General features: G+C 51.6%; 1 protein-coding gene across 3 annotated transcripts in view; it reads right to left on the reverse strand.

Moving 5' to 3' along the window:
* SLC6A6 (solute carrier family 6 member 6) overlaps positions 1-8,395 on the reverse strand; it is a 97,712-nt gene extending 89,317 nt beyond the window's left edge. For all 3 annotated transcript variants that reach the window (XM_075550082.1, XM_075550080.1, XM_075550078.1), the window contains exon 1: positions 8,114-8,395. The gene's annotated coding sequence lies outside the window, so the exon portion shown is untranslated. The remainder of the gene's footprint in view (positions 1-8,113) is intronic.
* Between the last annotated feature and the right edge of the window lie 212 nt (positions 8,396-8,607).

Here is an 8,607-nt window from a genome sequence, read left to right on the forward strand (position 1 = left end):
TTCTGGATTCTTGAGGTGCCTGTGAGCAGCCGAGCCCTGCACAGTCTCGGTACAGCCTGGCCCTCACCCTCCCTCCCCATTACCTGTGTTAAAACCAGGAGTGAGAATCATGAGTGTGTGAGGCAGACACACAAACACAAAGGAGCGCTTCATAGAACCACCAAATGTGGAGTGGAACCAGGGAAGAACACACTGACAATGGCCAACGGCCTTTTTCTCATCCCATGTGGATAATATGCCTCACTCAGGACGTCAGTCTTGGCATCCATAGAGTGAGTGGGCAAAGGAGCCTATCGCTGTGTGATCCCACAGGCCACATCCCCACTTTCCCTTCCCTCCTGGGACATCACACGTCCTTGGCACAAACCAAGATTATCCATAATATCCAGGTGGATCTCCTTCCCGGCCTCCTCCAAGGCTGGGAGGTACTTGCATATGAAGGCCATTCTATTTATCCCGCCTCTGCGAGTCCTGGCACCATGTCTGACACAGAGTTGGATGCCCGGGAAACATTTTCAGCGCCACCAGTGGAATGAAGTGGCCTCTGGTCTAAATTCACTTCTTGCCATTTCCCAGCTATGTGTGCTAAGCAAGTTACTTCTCTGAGTCTTAATGAACTCACCTACCAGTGCATGAATTAAACACACGAGGGGAGATAGCGTTTGGTGGGCGCTCAATAAATACTGGTCCCTTTCCTTCTCAGAAAACTGGACGAGCTCCTCCAGGGCAAGTTCAAAATCAAACAGTAGGAGTGTTTCTTTCACCGAGCTGGCGGCATGCATGGTGATTCAGATCGGCTGTGGAGAATGCGGCCTGGGTACATGCAAACATGTTCAGACATAAAAAGCAGAGCTACAATGAATCGAGCAAATGACAGACTGAAGAACATGACGTCATTGTAATCAAAAAGAAGACTGGAGCTGAAGAGATTCTAAACAGAGCAAGGACATCAAAACTGAAATGAAAAATCGAGTACTGAAAAGCAGTATTCTTCCATATAGAATGAGTTAAAGCAGAATGCAGAGGAAAATGCATAGTATCAATGGTCTATGATATATAAACTTAATCTAATGTACACTTACAGACTAGACGGTTTGCATGTATATATATATATATATATGCATTATCTTTTTTAATGATCCATATGTACGGATTTGTGCCTACCTGTCAAAGTAGTGATAGCTACAGAGTGGATCTTGAGTCAGGAGGGGTTCTGGCAGAAGGCCACATTGTTAATACACCCAGTTTTATATGCTGAATGTGTATTACTTTGGTAATTAAAATATTTTTTTAAATTTCTTATAAAGTTAAAAGTACAGACATCACTATCATTTTCTTAGGGAACCTAACTCATCCCCATGGTGCATACAGTAACTCTCCTGTTAGCACTAATTTAGCTGATGGAATGGAACTTAAAATATTGATAAGGACAGTATACATGTATGTACAGGGCAGCTTTTTAGATTAAAATACAAGAATTATTGACTTGTGTGAATTAAATACTTAAGTGAGTGGATACCATATTTTCACCAACAATGAAAGGAGGTAAGGCAAAACTTTCAATAATGCTCATTCATAAAATCAGACTTACATTGACTGGACCGAAACACATCATAAAAAACAGAATGAAAACGCAAATACATGAGAGTCTTTAGTTGTCATTGACTGGACACCCTCAAAGCAAGAGAGTCAATAGTGCGATGACTTCCAAATCCATAGCCCTGAAATAGTCATCTGCTTCTTTTGCGCCAACTCATAGCCCTCAGATATCTAAGAACAATTAGTTCTCCTAACATGGCCTTACTCAACACTTGTCCTCGTGAAGATATGGGTGCTATAGCCAAGTGTGCTGAAGAAATCCGAGAGTGCCTGGCTATCAGAAAGAACCGTATCTGAGGCCTTCATGCCTTGTTTTAAAATGATCAGCCAAGTCCACATGGAAGAAGCACACCAGCCTCTGTGATTCAAGAATTGTAAATAAGTAGAATTCAAATGTTTTGGGAGTGATGATGGCAACAAATGTGCATATGCGCTGGACACAATGGATGGATGTATGGATTGTGAGAAGCGTTGTACAAGCCCCCAATAACATTATTTTTAAAAATTAAAAAAATATATAAATAATAAAATCCAAAACCGGAGGAGAGAACTGTCTCAGAGCTTCAATTCTGAACACTAGGTTTGTAGAAGGCTATGTATGGATGAAAACTCAAAATCCATTTGAAGGGTTCTTGGGTGGATTAATCTCTGGACAATCCCCTCTGACCACTGCCTAGGGATGTGAGTCATCTTGCTACATAGGGCATTAGAAAATGGATTGATGCGCATGTAGTTAGGTTAACCTCTAGCACCTTATCACTTGTTCTCTCTTTTGACCAGGAATGTGAACAATCTGGCTATCAGGCAGAGTGCACTAGAAAGTGAATTAATGTAGTAGCAGTACTTAGGTTAAAATTTAGCACCATATCAGTTGTTCTTCTTTGGACCCATTTTAAATTTGTTTCATTTTTATTACTTACTGCTTTCTTGTTGACCGATGTGTTTCTGTTTTATTGCTGTTGTTTTTGTTGGATTCGGGGTTGTGGTTTTTCATTTACTTGTTCCATTTGATTTTCTGTACGTGAAACCCAGGATAGGTAGCTCTACAGACAGTAACTGGATTGATGGTTCCTTGGGGTCATGGAAAGGAGGTTGGGAGGCGATGGGGAACTAAGAATAATAAGTGCAAGAATGAAGAAAATGTTCTAACATTGATTGCGGTGATCATTGCACAACTCTTAAGTATGTTTAAACCACTGAATTCTATCATGTCAAGTATGCCAATGTTAAAAATTTTTTTCAAGTTGGGTGGGAAAAAATTGTATACAGACATTCACAATAGCTTTATTCATAATAGGCCCAAACTGGAAACGACTCAAACATCCATCAACGGGAGAACGGACAACAACTGTGGTACATAGCCATACAATGTAATGCTACTCAGCATAGAAAGAAATGAAGCACTAATTCTCTCAGCAGCCTGGATGAATCTCAGCCATGTCAGGCCTAGAAAAAGTTGCCAGATACATTCTCCGCTGGAGGATACACTACAGCCTCCCCTTTAGGTGAAGTTCAGGTGGCTACACTAACTGCAGGAGTTACAAAAGTGGTTGCCTCTTGGGAGCGGACAGGCCGGAGAGCTGGCAATGTTCTTTATCTCCAGCTGCATGGCAGTTACACGTGGGGGAAAATGTGTCAAAGCTCCACCCATGGGTCACAGGGCCTTTGTGTTTCCCTGCATGTACCTGACCGCTCCAGCTTTCAATAGGTCTGTAGTCACGTGAGACTTTTGAGGAAAATACCGATTCCCCAGGCACTTCTCCCTGACAGTTCTGGATCAGTGCATCCCAAGTGGGGCCTGGGAATCGGAATTCCTCAGGAAGGATTCCAGGTAATTCCACTGAGCTATGATGGTGCAGTGGGTGATGGATCGTGCTGCAGGGTGAGCTCCCCGCCCACCCGCTCCTGGGTAGAAAGATGAGGGGCTCTATTCCTATAAAGACGTCCAGGCTCAGAAATCCACAGGGGCTGTCCTATCAGATGGCTACAGATCAGAATCGGCTTGACGGCAGTTAGTGAGAAGCAAGGTGTCAACCCCACATCTGGTGGATTACAGCCTTCATCACTGCCCCCTTTAAGGTCTAGAACGGTTTTAGGAGGGTCAAGCCCTATAGAGCTTGAGAAACACATTGATTGGTGGCTCTCTCTGCCTGTCCGTCTGCCCCTCCCTCCCTGCAACTTCCCTGAGAAGCCTCTGGCCAGGTGAGGTGGAAGAAGGAACAGTCCCGTCCAGAGAAGACGCGAACTACCCCTAAAGATGCTAGTTTGGATCTTCTGCCAAAGATCTCTTTAAAGGGTTAAAAAAAACACCGATGCTGTCACTGTGAGAACCAGGGTGGGCCTGACCCAAGCCGGGGTACAGTCCGTGGCCTCAAATGCATGAACCTCCTTCTCATCGAAAAGCTGAAGAATGAATAAGGAAAGCGGAAAACGGATGTCTTTGCATTCTGGTGTTGGCCAAGGACCTTGCCTAAACCACAGCCTGCCAGAGGACCGAGTTCATGTCTTGGAAGAGCTGTGGTCAGCACGCTCCTTGGAGGTGTGGATGGAGAAACGGTCCCTCCATGTGCTTTGAAGGCGTTATCAGGTGGGACCAGTCCCAGAAAAGGGCAGCATGCTTGGCAACACAGAGATTTGGTGAAAAGAGAGGAAGAGCGACAAGGAGCTCATTCGATTGCCACAGCGACTGCAAGGAGGGACTCACAACACGGTGGTGAGGACGGTGTGGGACCAGGCTGCCTGGCACTCTGTTGCACGCAGGAGCGCAAGGAGTTAGCACGGACCCCATGGGCACCTATCAACAACGAAGCGAGGCGGTGTGTTCTCAGGAAGGTCAAAGGCAGCGAGTTAATGGCCTGTATGCCTGTTCAACAGCTTGTCCAGGCCTTCACCCTGTGCTCCCAGAAAGCGCTCAGGGCAAGACTCGCTGACACAGAACACGCAGTGCGCGCTCACGTTCAGCAGTGGCAGTCTCCTTCTGTTTGCTAGACCAGCCTCACTCCCTCTACCACCACTCTTCTTTCTTGCCTGGAGTCTCCGCCACTGTCCCCCCAACCCAGTCTGACCCCCTCAAGCCCAACCCCAACCCCAGCAGGCAAGTCCCCAGCCTTGGGGCCCCTATCAAATCCAGTCCCCTCCCCGACCTCCTCCTATTCCTCTCTCCCACTGGGACTCTGGGGGACTGAGTCTACAAAGACGCTTAGCTACTTCATGCCTCTGCCTTGGCACCTGCTCTACACCCCCTCCCCAAAATGCCAGTCCATCCTGCTTTTCCAGCCTCAGAAAATGCCAACTCCGACACGACCTCCCCTGAGAAGGTTGAGGGCCTCCTGCCCATACTCTGCACTCCTGAAGCAACTCAGGGCCACGAACGTCACCGTCACAGCTGCGACATTATCCTATCTCCCTTGAGAGATAACACTCTACCCAAAACCAGTGCCTGCCCAGACGAATGTTCCAGAAGCAAACCCACTGCCACAGAGTGGCTTCCAACTCACCAAGTTCCAAACCGAGAGGGTTTCCAAGACTGGCGATCTTTACAGGAGCAGACAGCCCCATCTGTCTCCTAAAGAGTGACTGCTGGGTTTGAACTGCCGAACTTGGGGTTAGCAGCCCAATGCCTAACCCCCAGCATCACCAGGGCTTCTTCGAACAGACCTTAGTCACAAAGTTTACTTAAATGAACCACGTTAAAAAGAGCTCTCATTCTAACACGACAACCACCGTATATATATTTCTACTCCCACCCCACCCCCTCTAGAAGCCAGACATTTACACAACTGCTTTAGCCAAGACAGGATGGCAAACGGGAAGGGAGACACAAACCCAAAAAATCTAACTCTTCCTTATGACCTTCTGCAAAAGTGAGGGACCGAACTGTGCCAGCTGGGGTGGCCCTGGGGCACCAGGCCAGTCCCAACCCTCACCCAGCCCCCTCCTATTAAGACTGTGTTCTGGAAGGTCTTTGGGCTATTTGCTCTGTACTGAGGGCTCTGTAATGACTTCCAAGTGTCTTTCATCCTGGGACTTCTGGAAGACTTATAGAGAAGGACAATTCCCAAATCCTGATAGTAGGAAAATTGGGGCTAGAAACTATGGTCAGAGAGTCCCCAACTGCCTCCTGAGGTGCTGGGCTCCCAGGAAAGGCAAGAGAATGGATAACTAGCAACAGAATTGAGGTGCCAAGGGGCCCACGTGCTCAGCCTTCAACTCCAAGGACGGCAATACCTTTGTCCCTCATTTTTCCCAGGCACTGGCCCGATCCCAACTCCCCAGGCCATCTGGAGGCCAAAGCCCCAGGGGTCAAAACTCATAGATGACTGACTGAAGAAAGGCATTTTTGAAGGCCTTATCATGCAGAGGCCTCTCAGTTGGCCCATCTGTAAAATGGACACTAGTGCCCCTTTGGGATATGAGGAGGTGGGCAGGGCACGGTTGAGTATCTCTAGCTGCACCTTGGTGTCCCCCTGAAGGACAAATGCTCCAGAGTGCACCTCAGCTCTTACCACATGCACCGGTGACTTGGGACCTCATGACACCCACTAATCAGCAGCTCTGTGGCCGAGCCCGGCTTTACAGCTTACCACAGGCTTATTCAGCCTCATCTCTCCCAATCCCCTCAAGGACACAAGGAGGTGGGTGTTGGCACCCTAACTGCCCAGACAGGAAAGCCTAAGCTGAGAGGCTAAAAGGGCATGTCCAAGGTCACCAGCCAATTAAGGCAGGGGGCAGTACTGGAACCCACAAACCAGGGGACGAGCTCCTGCCACTGAGTCCCTAACTTACCCCAGAAGCAAAAATCTGCCCCACCCATTTTACAGATAAGGAAACTGAGTCTAAATGAAGGTTGCTTAAGGTCAGATGGAGGCGGGAAGGAAGGCAAGTGTAAGACCTTTAGCCTCTCTGCAAAACCCACTGAGATTCTCAGACAGTGCCCTCAATCTCCCCCCCTAGCCCCACAACACCATCCCGATAACATTTCTCCCTCCCACCCAGCCCCTCACGCCCACCCTGCGCTCCTTGGACGTCTGTGGTTGAGAGAGAGGCGGGCGGTTGCTAGGCGCTCAGCGGTGCTCTCTCTCATAAAAATAAACTCCTTCTGGCTGGGAGACTCTGGGTGAGCTCCCCTCCCTTCCAGCCAACAAAAAAATTAAAAAGAATTTTGGAGATCTCCTCCGTGACATTTATTTGAACGTCGCCAGCAGTGCCAAAGCGGGGGCCAAATTACCCAAGTCCAAATGAGGCCACGTGCCACAAAACCTCCGTGGGAGACCCTCCACTTAAGCATCTGGGCAGTCACTGCGCGGATTTATTCCCCCCAGGCCAGGAAATGGGGTCTCAGGCCGCCTCCCAAGCCTTTAGGGCTGGTCCTGGGGAGAGGCCAACGCTGGCAAAGGCCAGCGGTAACGAAAATAGCCAGGCCAGGGCCCTGCCCAGCACACACCTCCCTCCTCATGCCCATGAAGGCTGCCCTCAGGGTCCCCCACCAGTCCAGGCTTAAATCTAGCCTCCAGGCTGCTGGATTCCGTGCTGGACAAGGGGTTCTGGGGATTCACTGGCCCTGGCGTCTCGGCTCAGAGGAGGATGTGAACCCCAAATGGTATCCACACAAGGGAGGGGGAAGTTGGGAGGAGGATGTTATCTGTCAAGCTGTCCCTGCTCGATGCCCACCTACCCCACCCTGCGGCCCCCCACCAAGGCTTCGAAAGGATGAATACTAGCACCACCCCACACACGCTATGCGGTAGCCTCGGAGATACTTCACCTGTGTGCAATCAGTGACTGCCCAGGTGAACCCGCTCTGGTCCTTGGGCCCTGCGAACAACTGGGGGCACTCCCTTCGGGCACAGCCAGGGACCCCGAGACACGGCCGCATCGGAGCCACCCAGTCGCAGATGTGCACGTGCGCATACACAGGCAAGGACTCCGACGGAAACGGACACACCGCCCAACACCCAGACACACTCGTGTGCACACATAAGCGCACAGAGCCCAAGACACGCGACACGGCCACACAGATACGCACGGGGGTGGGGGCACACCGACATACAAACACCCATCAGCCAGGACACAAGTGCACACGCTTGAGGACACGGATTAAGAAAACAGCCACTCTCACACACAAACGTGCACAGGGTCACGGGGACGGACGAAAAGATGGGGATTGGGGGGGGGGCGCGCGCGCGCACACACACACACACACACGCACACACGCACACCTCTGCCACCTACACGAGAAGATCCAGCCCTTTCGCCAGCGAAACAATAAGAGTCCCGCCAGCGGGGCCGATCAAGGGACTTCTTCCTCCTCCCTTCGGTGATGAAAGGCGTTCACATAGGGCAACCCGAGAGGGCGGAGGGACGAGGCCAGGCTGGCGAGCACACCCAGCAGCAGGGCGAGGGGCTTGGCTGGGGAGAGGGCTCCGGAGAGCGGGGCTGCGCTGGGGCCCCAGCGGCCCGCCCGCGTGGCGCCCCGCGATCCCCGTACCTGGGCGGCCGCGCCCGCGTTCCGTACCTGGGGTGGCCCCGGAGCTCCCCGCTCTGCCTTCCGCTGGCCGGGGACCGCCTGCCCGCCCGATCTGTGGCCCGCGGTCTCCCCGCGGCTTCTCCGCGCCGGTCCGGCACTGCGTTCCGTGTGCGCGTGGCTCGGCGCTGGCGGCGGCGCGGGGCTGTAGCGAGCGGCCGGGGCTCAGCGCTGGCGGCGGCGCGGAGGAAGCGGTAATTTATAAGCGGCTTCTTCCTGACCTCGCGTGTCTGTTGTCTGAGCAGGCAGCTCTCAGCATCACCCATCCTGCTGGGTGGAAAAATACCAGCTCGGCCGGGCCAGGGGCGGGGCCGGGGCCGGGCGGGGGCGGGGCCTGGTTGCCCGACCCCGCCTCAAGCACAGAGGCGCGCGCACATACACGCACACACACACACACACACACATGCACACGCGCACGCACGCGCGCACTGGGAACACACAAAGAGCCCGGGCACGCCGAGAGCGCGCGCGCCCCCTCTATGCTC

Source organism: Tenrec ecaudatus, chromosome 5 (assembly GCF_050624435.1).
Source record: "Tenrec ecaudatus isolate mTenEca1 chromosome 5, mTenEca1.hap1, whole genome shotgun sequence".
Taxonomy (NCBI): domain Eukaryota; kingdom Metazoa; phylum Chordata; class Mammalia; order Afrosoricida; family Tenrecidae; genus Tenrec; species Tenrec ecaudatus.